The sequence below is a fragment of the Notolepis coatsorum genome, assembly GCF_963971535.1.
Source record: "Notolepis coatsorum genome assembly, chromosome: 14".
NCBI classification, from domain to species: Eukaryota; Metazoa; Chordata; class Actinopteri; order Aulopiformes; family Paralepididae; genus Notolepis; species Notolepis coatsorum.
In genome coordinates this window covers 104,268,549-104,282,189 of record NC_140178.1, presented here as the reverse complement: position 1 = coordinate 104,282,189, position 13,641 = coordinate 104,268,549, and positions in this window count along the sequence as shown.

Sequence of the window (13,641 nt, the reverse complement as noted above, 5' to 3'; positions counted from 1 at the left end):
GTAGGGGCCAGTTTCGAATTGCAGTCTCACGTAGGTGTTTTTTGAGAGTGTTTTTGAAGGTGGGTAGTGATTCACATTCCTTTACAGCTTTAGGCAGGGCGTTCCACATTGATGTGGCATAATTGCGAAATGTGTTTAGTCCCTTGTTTGAGCCGAATCTGGGTTTTACATGATTTGTGGAGCTCCCTCTGGTGTTGTGATCGTGGTATTCACTGACCTTTGGGAAGTATTTTGACATGTACATGGGTACCTTGGTCGCGTAGTGTATCTTGTAGACCAGGCCCATTGCAAGTTGCTGTACTCTGTCGTCTACTCTAAGCCATCCTAGGTTGTCAAAGTGGGCAGGGGTGAGGTGGGTTCTAGGAGTCAGGTCAAGTAGTAGTCTGACTAGCTTGTTTTGAGATGTTTGTAATTTGTTTTTTAGTGCCTTTGAGGTGCTTTGGTACCATGAGGTGCAAGCATAGTCGTAGTACCCTTGAATGAGTGCTCCTGCTAGAGTCTTCAGGGTATTCTTGTTTACCAGAGAGGAGATCCGGTACAAGAATCGCGTTCGTTGGTTGACTTTTTTTATTACATTGGATGCCATTTTGTCACAGGAAAGATTAGCCTCTAGGATGGAACCCAGGTAGGTAATTTCATCTTTCCTTGTGATAATATTGTCACCCACTGTAACCGAGAAGCCGTCGGTCTTGCTGAGTTTGTTATTTGAACCGAAGAGAATGGACTCTGTTTTGCCCATGTGTAATGATAGTTTGTTGTCGGCGAGCCATATGCAGATTTTGCCTAGTTCCGAGCTGAGGGCTTTTTCAACCTGTAACTTGTTCTTGTCAGAGACCAGCAGGGCTGAGTCGTCCGCAAACAGGAACAAGTTGCAGTCACAAGCTGACGACATGTCATTTGCATAAATTAGGAATAGTAGCGGTCCTAGTATGCTTCCTTGTGGAACACCACAGCTCACTGTGAGGGGGGGGGATAGGGTACCGTTTACTTCCACCATCTGTTCCCTCCCCTCCAGGTAGGATTGTATCCAGCTCACTGATAAACTATCAAAACCAATTGCTTTTAGCTTGTCAATCAGAATGGTGTGATTGACAGTGTCGAAGGCCTTTTGTAGGTCCAGCATGACCATGCCGCAGTATTTGCCCGCGTCCACCTCTTGTTTGATGTGGTCGTTCAAGTAGAGAAGGCATGTGTCAGTGGAGTGGGATGTTCTGAAGCCAGATTGGAATTCGTAGATTAGATTTTTTTCCGCGAGGTACTTTTCGATCTGTTCGTATACTATTTTTTCCATGACTTTCGAGATGGATGTAAGGATAGAAACAGGGCGGTAGTTACCCGGGTCTAATTTGCTGCCCTTTTTGTGCAGGGGTGTTACTCTCGCAATTTTGAAGTCCTTGGGGACGTGTCCCTGTTTTATGGAGAGGTTTATTATGTGTGTGATGACTGGGGTGATGGCTGCTGCTGAGTCTCTGAGGAATTTGGAGGGGATGTTGTCATGGCCAGTGGCCTTGTTTGGTTGGAGGGCGCTCAGTTTTTTGAGTACCTCATCTGTAGTTACTATTTCCAGTTTGAAGTCGTCTTTGTGGACGCCTAGGTTCATGTAGTATGCTACTATGTGTTCTACCCCATACTGCCCTGAGTGGGAGGGTAGTTTGTTTACCAGTGTTGTGGCTATGTTTGTGAAGAAAGTGTTTAAGTAATTGGCTACATCCAGCTTGTCTGTGATGAGCGTGTTGTCCGTCTTTATGTTTATGTTTGAGAACCTGGTTTTGAGTTTTTTACTGCAGCCTAGTTGATTGTTGAGTAATTTCCAAAGTTCACGTGGTTTATTTTTGTTTTCCTCGGTTTTGTCATTGATGAAATTTTTTTTAGCAGTTTTGATCATGGAGTTTACGTCATTTCTTAGTCTGTTTCTTTCTAGTTTGAGTTCAGTCACGTGGTCTTGGAGTTCACTGCTCGTGCTTTTGGTAAGCTTTGACTGACTTTTACGAAACTCAGAGCATTTTTTGTCTCTGGCTTTCATAGCGGTCAGTATTTCAGTGTGCATCCATGGCTCAGCGCGATTTTTTACCCTGGTGGTTCTTAGGGGGGCCATTTTGTTTAGTATTGATGAAAATTTGGTTTTGAAGCCAAGCCAAGTTTCTTCAACCAGTGTACCATTGAGTTCATCTGACCAGTCCAGACTCTCCAGTTCAAGGTTAAAGGCCTCGCTAGAGTAGGTTTTGAGGTCTCTAGATGTGACTGTTTTGTGACAGCCAGCCTTTAGTTTTAGCTTTTTGCGGGTACAGAATATCATGTAATGATCACTTAACCCGCATGCTATAACCCCTTTACTGGAGATCTTGGACTTGTCAGAGGTCAGTATGAGGTCAATGGTAGTCTGAGTTGATTCACATATCCTTGTGGGTTGGGTGATTAGTTGGCTGAGGCCGTGCAGATCACAAAACCTATTGAAGGATTTGAAGACGGGTGCATTTTTTTGTTGCATATACACCTATACAGTGACTATACTGTATAGGTGTGACATTGGAATGCCCAACCCCCCACACACACCATTTAAATGCTAATACATAGGTATTAGTATGTCAAGCATTGTGCCTGTACTGTACCCTACTACTACTACCTACTATGCTGCTATGTCTATACTACGATCTACTACTACTATGTATCACAAACAGTACTGTATTTGCAAATCTGGTATGTCATAGATGTAGCAGTACTGTCTATCTGTATGTCGTGTATGTCATATATGTTATGATGAATTGAAAATACAAGGCATTTATCTATGTTAAAAAATTCACAGTATGTTTATATTTTTAAGTGAATAGGCAATTGCACACACACTACCTAGGGTGATTTTTTTTCTTTCTCAAATACAAGGCATTTTTCTGTGTATGTTAAAAAAAATGCATATTTATGTTAAGCTATCTCTTGGTTAATACAAACCTACAGCAAATGTATATTTTACTAATTACAATTTATAAAATTGTTGCACTGTTTCTCGATACCAGCATTTACAACGGCTTTTGATATTACTGTAAATCATTTGACATCTATTGCTGACTGTTCATACATTTGTTACAATAAAGATGCAAATAATAAGATGCAAATAATTGTTATCTCTAATCAGAATATTTTTTTTTATTACAAAACATTGAGATATCAAACAGAAAAATAAACAGCCTTAACCCTTTGATGCACAACATATGTCCACATCTTATTTTACTCACAATAATCCAAACCGGAAGTGGTACATAGTACCAAAACACCACCAATATTGAAGATATAATGTTGTCCTTTTGAGCAGCGGTCAGGTGGCGTAACGGAGATTGCGTTCATCACCAAACCCCGGAGCGGCTCGATTCGCCTGTTCGAATCCAGCTCACAGCTCCGGGGTTGTCACCAGCTTGGCTGACCATTCACACTAATACAATTGGCAGTATTAGAGGGTGGGAGAAGCTGGAGGGGTGGGTCCGGGTCGTTGTAAACAGCGACTCCTACAGTTCGGTTGGGGCGCCTGCTAAGCGCGGATAGGACCTGAGTGGGATAGTGTGATCCTTCCACACGCTACGCCCTCTCAATGAGAATCCGCGCTGCCAGGTGAAAAGAAGCGGTGATTGGCTGGACGTGTGTCGGAAGAAGCACGTGGTACTCGTGGTAGCCTCCACTCTCCCAGACCGTCTGTGCGGGGTAAGTGCGCAGCGACCAGGAAGGGGAGTGGGAATTGGCATACAACTAACATTGGGATGGGAGAAAATCGGAGGAAAATGGAGGGGGAAAAAAGATATATATAAAAAAAAAAAAAAATGTTGTCCTTTTGTATTTTTATTTAGGATTCTGTTGTGTAGTGAGATCTCTCAAAATGGTGGTGTTTCAGAGTGATTGGTATTCCAGAGTGGGTTTCATCCAGGTTGTAAGGCTGGATGAAAGTGAGAGATTGAGTGAGTGATTTCCATCCAGGTTGTAAGGCTGGATGGAATAGTGGGATATTGAGTGAGTGGTAGAGTGAGTCGACATGTAGGCTTGCTGCCATTGGCCCGGTGTACAGGTTGTGGCTTGAGACTGTAACGTTGCAGTTGTTGGGCACAGCAGAGGTATTAGTGGCAGCGAGCTCGACCATGGTGAGCGGTTGGGTGGGACCCCCAGACTATGATGTGACAATTGTGGTGGAAGACGTAGGGGCATGGTAGAACAAGGTCCTCTTGCGTCGGAGGTGCCACCTGTTAGGCTCCGACTGTGGTGGCTCTGCTCTGATGGGGATGGCGATGTGAGCCCCACACACACTTCCCGCTGGTCAGGCCGGGTGTTAGCATACGGTGATGGGTCCCATAGTCTCGCCTGATCGACTGGTCCTGGCAATGAGAGGGAGGGGGCCAGAGCGCAGTGTGGAGCTGGTCACCTGTAGTTGCAAACTGGGTCTGCAGGCTGAGTGACCGCAGCTGCTGTGCGCTGGCACCTTCGCTGTCATCTTGTAGAGGAGCAGTATTAGGCATGAGGGACTGTGGTAAGCTAACCAGATAGCCTTGCAGGTGTGCTGGAAGCTGTCGCAGCCTTCCTCCTACACCCTGCATCAGGACCGAGTAGAATCCTTTCCTGTTGTAGTAATCTGCAGGGTCATCAGCTGGTGCCAGGATGCCAATGTGGGTCCCGTCTATTGCCCCTGCAACCTGGGGGAACCCCCATTTATGTCTGTAGCCCTGGACGATCACCCTTAGCTCCGCATCAGATGGGGTCTTGATGTATTGACGTCGCATGACCTGGTTTATGGCTGTCACAACCTCTTGGGTAATGAGACAGGCAGTGGACATGCCAACACCAAACAGGTGAGAGATGGATCTGTACTCAAGATTGGTTGCCAACTGCCACAGACATATTGCCACCCGTAGCTCAACAGGGACAGGGCGTTGGTAGCTGGTATTCTGGCGTGTCAAACTGGGTCGCAGGATGTCACACAGGTGCAGGAAGGACACTCTTTTCATCCTGAAGTTGAGTTGCCAGTCTCTGTTGTTCCAGTTGTCACTGATATGTTGCCACCAACTACAGGGACGTGGAATGGTCCGCATGCTCCTGTAAAGATAAAGTACATAGTGTGGGGGACAATAATGGACAATAGAATTCACATTCATATTCTGTCACCTCCATGTTCAATGTTATGCACAGGGTGTGGTTAGAGGGCATTGACGTTATGTAGTCACACGGGTTGACGTGATGACATATTAGTTTGTATTAAGGAAGTAGGAAGTAAACATGACACGTTACGTGTATTGCATCTAAACAACCGTCTGGCAGTCTGTTTGTTCCGCATTCCTACAGTGGTGACCCTGACGTTCGTTTTTGGACGCTTCCAAAGGCTGGATTACATTTTTTGAACAAGCAAACATGTCTGTGAACGCTGTAGCAGTGAAGCTACCGGAGTTCTGGGAGCAGCAGGCTGCTGTTTGGTTCGCGCAAACGGAGGCGCAGTTCGCTATACGGAGGATCACGGAGGATGATACAAAATACTATTACGTGGTATCAGCGCTCGGCGGGGCTACCGCATCCAGAGTAGCACATCTGCTCGGGAATCCTCCGGAGGATAGTAAGTACGACACACTGAAAGACGTGCTGCTAGAAACTTTTGGTCAAACGGAGTCTGAGCGTGCACGTCAGCTACTGTCTTTGCCGGGCTTGGGCGATGCTAAGCCATCGGAGCTAATGGATCGAATGTTGGCTTTACTACCAGGCAACCACAAGCCTTGTTTTATCTTTAAGGAGCTATTCATGCAGCAGCTACCATGGCAAGTGCGGTCGGCTTTGGCTAACTCTCCCATTATAGACTATCGGGCATTGGCTAAAGAGGCTGATAGGTTTTTCTCTGCTACACAACAGTGTCAGGTGGCTAACAATATTGTGTACCAGGTGGATGACTCTCCGCCCCCTGCTGTTGCTGCTGCCTTGTCCAGAGCCCCCGCCCCGGCCCAGAGACAAAAGCCCACAGGTATGTGTTTCTACCATGCACAGTTTGGCTCTAAGGCTAGGAAATGCCTACCCCCATGTAACTACCCCCATGCCAAGGTGTCGGGAAACGAGAGGGCCAGCACTCGCTAGCTGCCATGAGTGTTGGCCATGAAGGCAGTTTATTATTTATTAGAGACACACTTTCTGGGCGGCGTTTTTTGTGCGACACTGGGGCCACTGTGAGCGTTTTACCCGCATCTGTTTTGGATATACAAGCCGGAGTACGGGGTTCACCACTAGAGGCGGCCAACGGCAGTCCCATACGGACCTATGGTGAACGGCATGTGACATTCTGTTTGGAGGGACAGCGTTTCTCATGGACGTTTGTTACCGCTGAGGTGTCTAACCCATTGTTAGGTGCAGATTTTTTGTGTGCCCATGGGCTGCTAGTGGACATTAAAAACCGGCGCTTGGTCAGCAGGTCAGCAGAGACTTTTAGCTCATTCCCATGTGAACTCAGTGGTTCTAGCTCCTCAAGGCTGTCCAGTACCCTTACTGCCTCTGAGTTCTCGAGTATGTTGGCTGAGTTCCCAGTTCTTACCATGCCAACTTTTTCAGCAGCTACAGCTAAGCACGGTGTGGAACATTATATACCGACTGTAGGCCCGCCAGTACATGCCCGTGCACGGCGCCTGGATCCAGGTAAACTGGCTATTGCTAAAGCGGAGTTTGAGGCGATGGAGTGCCTCGGCATAGTGCACCGGTCCAATAGCCCCTGGGCCTCGCCACTCCATATGGTGCCAAAGGCCGCCGGAGGTTGGCGCCCGTGTGGTGATTATCGCCGCCTGAATGATGCTACGACCCCTGACCGCTATCCTATACCACACATTCAGGACTTTTCATCTCGCCTTGCGGGGAAGGTCATATTTTCTAAAGTGGACCTGGTTCGTGGTTATCACCAGGTGCCGGTGCAGTCACAGGACATTCCCAAGACCGCGGTAATCACCCCTTTTGGGCTTTTTGAGTTCCTCCGCATGCCTTTTGGGCTCAAGAACGCTGCCCAAGCATTTCAGCGCCTCATGGACAGTGTGTTAAGGGACCTGCCTTTCCTGTTCATTTATTTAGATGACATCCTCATCGCCAGCTCCTCCAGGGCTGAACACATGGTTCACCTCCGCACACTTTTTGAGCGCCTGAGTCAGCATGGTTTGATTCTTAACCCAGCCAAGTGCCAGTTTGGACTGCGAATAATTGATTTCCTCGGGCACCGCATCACAAAGGATGGGGCAGTGCCTCTGCCATCGAAAGTGCAGGCTGTGAGCGAGTTTCCGCAGCCCTCCACCGTCCGGGCACTACAGGAATGGTGAATTTTTATCATCGCTTTGTGCCTGGCGCATCCCAGCTCATGCAGCCCCTCTACGAGGCACTCAAGGGCAAACCTGCTAAGCTCACTCTCACCTGGACGGAGGAGATGGAGGGAGCTTTTAAAAACACTAAGCAAGCCCTGGCTACAGCGGCCATGTTGGCGCACACATTAACCTGAGGCGCAGATCGCTCTCACAACCGACGCATCAGATTATGCTGTTGGGGCAGTGTATGAGCAGCTAGTCGATGGTCACTGGCAACCCCTTGCCTTTTTTAGTCGGCAGCTCAGAGCCAGTGAGCGCAATTACAGCACCTTTGACCGGGAGCTCCTCAGCCTCTATCTGGCGGTACGGCATTTCCGTTTCCTGTTGGAGGGCCGACCATTCACAGCATTTGTCGATCACAAACCGTTGACCTTTGCTATGGCCAAGGTCTCAGAGCCATGGTCCGCTCGCCAGCAACGCCAGTTGTCCTCCATCTCGGAGTTTACAACAGACATCCAACATGTGGCTGGGAAGGACAACCCTGTCGCCGACTGCCTCTCTCGTGCTATCATCAGTATGGTCCACCTCGGGATTGATTATGCACAGATGGCAGCCGATCAGCTTTCCGACAAAGACGTCCAGGCATGTAGGACCACCGATACAGGTCTTCAGTTGGTGGACATCTCTTTTAATGACACTGGTTCTACGCTCCTGTGTGACATCTCACTTGGGCAGCCTCGCCCTGTTGTCCCTGCCGCTTGGAGGAGGCGTGTTTTCGACGCCCTTCACTGCCTTTCTCACCCGGGCAGGAAACCATCTCAGCTGTTGGTGGCAGCCAAGTTCGTCTGGCACGGTCTTAAAAAGGATGTTCGGGATTGGGCTAATTCTTGTTTAGAGTGTCAACGGGCCAAGGTACACCGCCACACCAAGGCCCCACTAACCCCTTTCAAAGTGCCTGAGAGGCGGTTTGATCATGTGCACATAGACTTGGTTGGGCCACTGCCACCATCACACGGTTGCACCCACCTCCTTACCATGATTGACAGGACAACCCGTTGGCCAGAGGCCGTGCCACTATCTTCAACTACATCTGCCGACATTGCACGAGCATTCATCGGCACCTGGGTTGCCCGTTTTGGTGCTCCATCTGATATAACCTCCGACCGGGGGCCTCAGTTTACATCGGAGCTCTGGAATGCTGTGGCCCAGGGTCTCGGGGTAAAGCTGCACCGTACAACGGCTTATCACCCTCAGGCCAATGGACTGTGCGAGAGGTTTCATAGGTCAATGAAGGCCGCATTCAGGGCCAGTCTTCGGGACAATGGGTGGGTTGACAGACTTCCGTGGGTCATGCTGGGCCTCCGATCAGCCCCTAAGGAAGATCTTCAGTCCTCCTCAGCCGAACTGGTTTATGGGCAGCCATTGCGAGTCCCCGGGGATTTCATGCCCAACACCACAACGCCTTGGTCTGCTGGCCAGCAACGGTCTGTTTTCCTGGACAATGCCAAGGTATTTAGGCCGGTGCCTACGTCACAGCACATTGTGCCCCAGGCTTATATTCCACCGGATCTCCATACAGCAAAGTACGTCTTTGTCCGCCAGGATGCCCATCGGTCGCCACTACGGCCACCATATGAGGGCCCTTTTCGTGTTCTGGAGACAGGGGACAAGTCATTTGTAGTCGAAATAGGAGGGAAACCGGACCACATTTCAGTGGACCGTCTGAAACCGGCTCATGTGGACCTGGACCGTCCGGTGCCTGTAGCTCAGCCGCCGCGGCTCGGCCGCTCTCCGGCCATCAAAACCTCAGACCGCCCTCCGGGGTCTACGGGTTCCGCCATGACGCAGGGTTTCCCTCTGGCCGTTAAGTCCTCAGACCACCCTCTGGTGGTGACTGGTCCCGTCGCTACACAGACTCTGGACACCCGAAGCCGCTTCGGCAGGATTTTACGGGGTCCTCAGCGGCTCATGCTGCCAGTTCTTGTGAATTCTGGGGGGGCGCATGTGGGGGACAATAATGGACAATAGAATTCACATTCATATTCTGTCACCTCCATGTTCAATGTTATGCACAGGGTGTGGCATTGACGTTATGTAGTCACACGGGTTGACGTGATGACGTATTAGTTTGTATTAAGGAAGTAGGAAGTAAACATGACACGTTACGTGTATTGCATCTAAACAACCGTCTGGCAGTCTGTTTGTTCCGCATTCCTACAATAGTATCATTGAACTGTTTGTTTATTAATTGATTATTCAATGTGTAAATGTTTATAGTGGACATATTTTAATTAAATGTATATTATACTTTATATTTCTAAATTGCACTGAATGTTTGTGTAGTTCTCCAGCATGACTGTGTGTAAAACATGTTTTATAGGCAATGAATAAAGATAATTTGATTGATTGAAAACTTTATTAACAGATTGTAGAATGGGTACAGTACAGCACAGCTCAATACACACAATTGTTAAGGGGATGCAGACCAGAGAAAGACTTTCGTCTGGTTTACATCAGGGTCCCCCATTTTCAATTCATAATAGTTGCTATATGGCAAATGATATATGTGACTGACTGGCCGTGGGGAGGATGGACTTGTTGAGTAAAATTTTTGGTGGGATACTTTTCAAGCTACTTCCTATGAATCATGGTGATATCACAAAACGCATTCAGAGATTAATGGCCTTCGAACTTTGTGGAGAGTTTCACACCTGTGTGTTAAACAACTACAACCCTACCCAGAATGCATTGTGTAACTGAGGGGTACAATTCCCTGACTGTATTAAAGAGTATGATATATTAAACCACTACTAGTTATGTACTTTAATTACTGGCCATACAGTACATGAATATATATGGTGAACACCCACACAATAATACGGCATTGACACATAAAGTACTATTTGGAGGGTATTTATTATTATTAAGCAACGTTAGGTTACAGATTGAGAATTAGGCTCGCGCTTGTATGGCGAAGAACACACGTAAAGTAAGTCAAGAGCGTAAGTCAATGAGAATAGTATGAATACTAGGATGGGTCTAAACTGACGCCACCTGTGGTATAGCAATTACATAGGGCACACTAGTACCAGCTGGAGACACTGGGGGGTTCCCTCCGGGTGTAAGGCCGGCAGGGGTAGAGGAATGTTCGGGTACAAAGTCTGGGTCAACGAGGAATAACGAGGCTCCAGATACAGGAGCCAGTGCATGTACTCCCTTGATCAGTAGACAAAGCAACAGCTATAATCCAGTATGCTCGACAGCATGGAAGACAGCTAGCCAGCCTCTTCCTAGAGGCGGGCTCGAGTGATGATCCTCACAGGGGGTAGATCCCAAACGACAGTGGGGTCGACGGTTCTCTGCTCCAGCAGTCACGGTCCCAAAGCAATATAATCCAACCAGAAATGGTTCTGCAGTCGCCGGTGTAGGTTCTCCGGTGTACATATCCAACGGTTCTCGTCTAGGACTCCTCGGGTGGGGGCACAAGTTTAGGCCGCCCAGCCTGGATAAGTGCACTAGCTATATACACAACGAACCGGTGGTAATGCTGGTCACTGAAGAACTGTAGCCGCACGATACACTATAAATGATAGACTATTACTTCACATTAGAATAAGTCGAACTCAACGTTACTGCGTTAAACTCTGACACTTTAGCAATCTATTCGCACGCGGTTCCCAAGGCTCTATTTAGAGGCAAAGTGGCTCACTTCACTGCACGTTGTCTCGTGGTGAAGGCTTTACTAGTAATGAACGAAGTGCTGCTGTTTACACCTGCGCCGTATTTATACGTAAGGTGAATTATCTAGTGCCAACCTCAGTTCTGTCTCGTATTACTGCGCAGACTCTGGACATGTTGAGACATGCCCGGAGTTGCCTTTGAACTTGACGTTGGGGGCTTGGCCGTTGGCGCCTAGGGGTCGCTGTCCAATAGGAGAGCGAATATTACTCTGGTTTGTACCCAGGCAAAGGGATATTCCGTGTATATATACAAATAATATACAAGGGATATCTAACGATATACAAATATTATACAAGGGATCTCAAGCAATAAATATATATATTCGGTTTAATCTGACCCTTTGTAACACATTGTATTCCATGGCCCCCCTCTCTCTCTGGGGACATTAACACCTTGCGTCAGGCTCTTTTGTTATGTCAATTTGTTGGAAGCCTCACATAAGCCATGTAGGGGAGAGTGGGGTACTTTGTGCCAAGGGGCATGTAGTTCCACCACTGTTATCTAGAAAACCATAGAAGAAGTTGGTCATGTGACAACATATTTTTTAAGAGGCATCCATTTCACTCAACCTGCAGAGAATGGATAAACAAGACGAATCAAGTGAAAGAGTTAACCTTCTGTAGTGTGGTAGTGAAAGAGTTAACTTTCTGTAGTGTGGTAGTGAAAGAGTTAACCTTCTGTAGTGTGGTAGTGAAAGGGTTAACATTCTGTAGTGTGGTAGTGAAAGGGTTAACATTCTGTAGTGTGGTAGTGAAAGAGTTAACCTTATGTAGTGTGGTAGTGAAAGAGTTAACCTTCTGTAGTGTGGTAGTGAAAGGTTAACCATAGTGTGGTAGTGAAAGTGTTAATGACAGGTTATGTATATAAACTAGTTATATGAGTACTGGCTAAGCGTCCCGCTCTTAAGCCATACCGAGATATACCTCATCTCATGTACCTAGTGTACTCCATCAACGAATAAAACTAATACACCCATCACCTGCCAGGCCCCGCCCCTAGTGGCGTACTATATAGTACTAGGCGTGGTCACCACTCACTCTTCCTCGGAAAAAATCTTTCCAAAGAAAAGTTTACCCAAGGGAACTCAGGGCACGCTAAGAGCGGGACGCTTAGCCAGAACTCATATAACTAGGTTATATACATAACCTGTCGTTATATTTCGCATTGGCATCGCGTCCCGCTCTTAAGCCATACCGAGATATGGGGTAGAGCGGACGCGAGGACCGACAAATGTACCCCCTGAGGACCCGTAAGCCCACATCAGGGGGGAGGGGAGTCCCGTCACCCCATCCTTCCTAATGAAGAGGGGGCGCAGTCAACTCCACCCGAGTGTGAACAAGAGGTACTAGAACCTCTTGAACACACAGCACAGGCGGAACCACGTGTGACACAACACATTGTGGCCCACACCCGCACACCCCTGCTACCCCACCAAAGGACGGGAAGCAGGAGAGGCCACAGACCTCAGAACCGCCTGGGAGACAGAACCCCCGGTCATGTCCATGAGGTAAAACCTTTCGAAGGGACCCGGGGAGGACCATGAAGCTGCAGCACAGATGTCCTCCACCGAGGCCCCACCCAGCAGAGCGGCAGAGGCTGCCACCCCACGAGTGGAGTGCGCCCTGACGCCCCCAGGGGGAGCCAGCCCGGCCAACGTGTAGCAAAGGGCAATGCCCTCACACAACCAATGGGACAGGCGCTGTTTCGATAGTGCCTTACCAGCACGAGAACCACCGTAACAGACAAAGAGCTGATCGGTAGCCCTGAGGCCCTGAGTACGGCTGAGGTAAATCCCCAAAGCCCGGACCGGACATGACAGGTAAAGGCCCGCCTCCAACTCACTAGCGTGAGGAGGTGGATGAAACGCCTGAACCACAATATCCCTGGAGCGGAAGGAACTCCAAATATTTTTAGGCACGAAGGCAGGATTAGGCCGCAGAGTGGCACCGCAATCGGAACGAAAAGACAGGCACTCTGGTCGTACCGAGAGAGCACAAAGCTCACCCACGCGTTTAGCGGAGGTGACGGCCAGCAAGAACGCGGTCTTGAACGACAGCTGTTCCAACAGCGCTTGCTCAAGAGGCTCAAACGGGGCCAAGGACAACCGACGAGGACCAATTGAAGATCCCAACTCGGAGCCAAAGAGCGTTTTACCGGCTTAACGCGTCGGGCGCCAAGCAGGAAACGCTTCACAAGAGGGTGGCTAAACAAAACATCACCCTCAAATCCCTCATGATAAGAGGATATAGCTGCTGCATATACCCTCCCCGTCGAAGCCGACAGTCTATCAAGGAGAGACTGGAGGTAAACAAGGACAGCATCCAGGGGGCAGGACACCGGGTCCCTGCCCCCCGCCTTACACCACTCTTGGAACATACGCCATCTGCCCGCTTAAAGCGCAACAGTGGAGGGAGCATGCGCATTCCGGATGGTATCAACCACAGAAGGGTCCATCCTCTCCAGACTTACCCTCTCACCAGCCAAACCATCAGACGTTGGCACAACACCGGGTGCTGAAACAGCGACCCGTGTGCTTGAGTGAGGTCCTTCGCCGACCAAGGAATAGGCCATGGCGGAGCTACTAGTAGCTGGATCAGGACCGGGAACCACACCG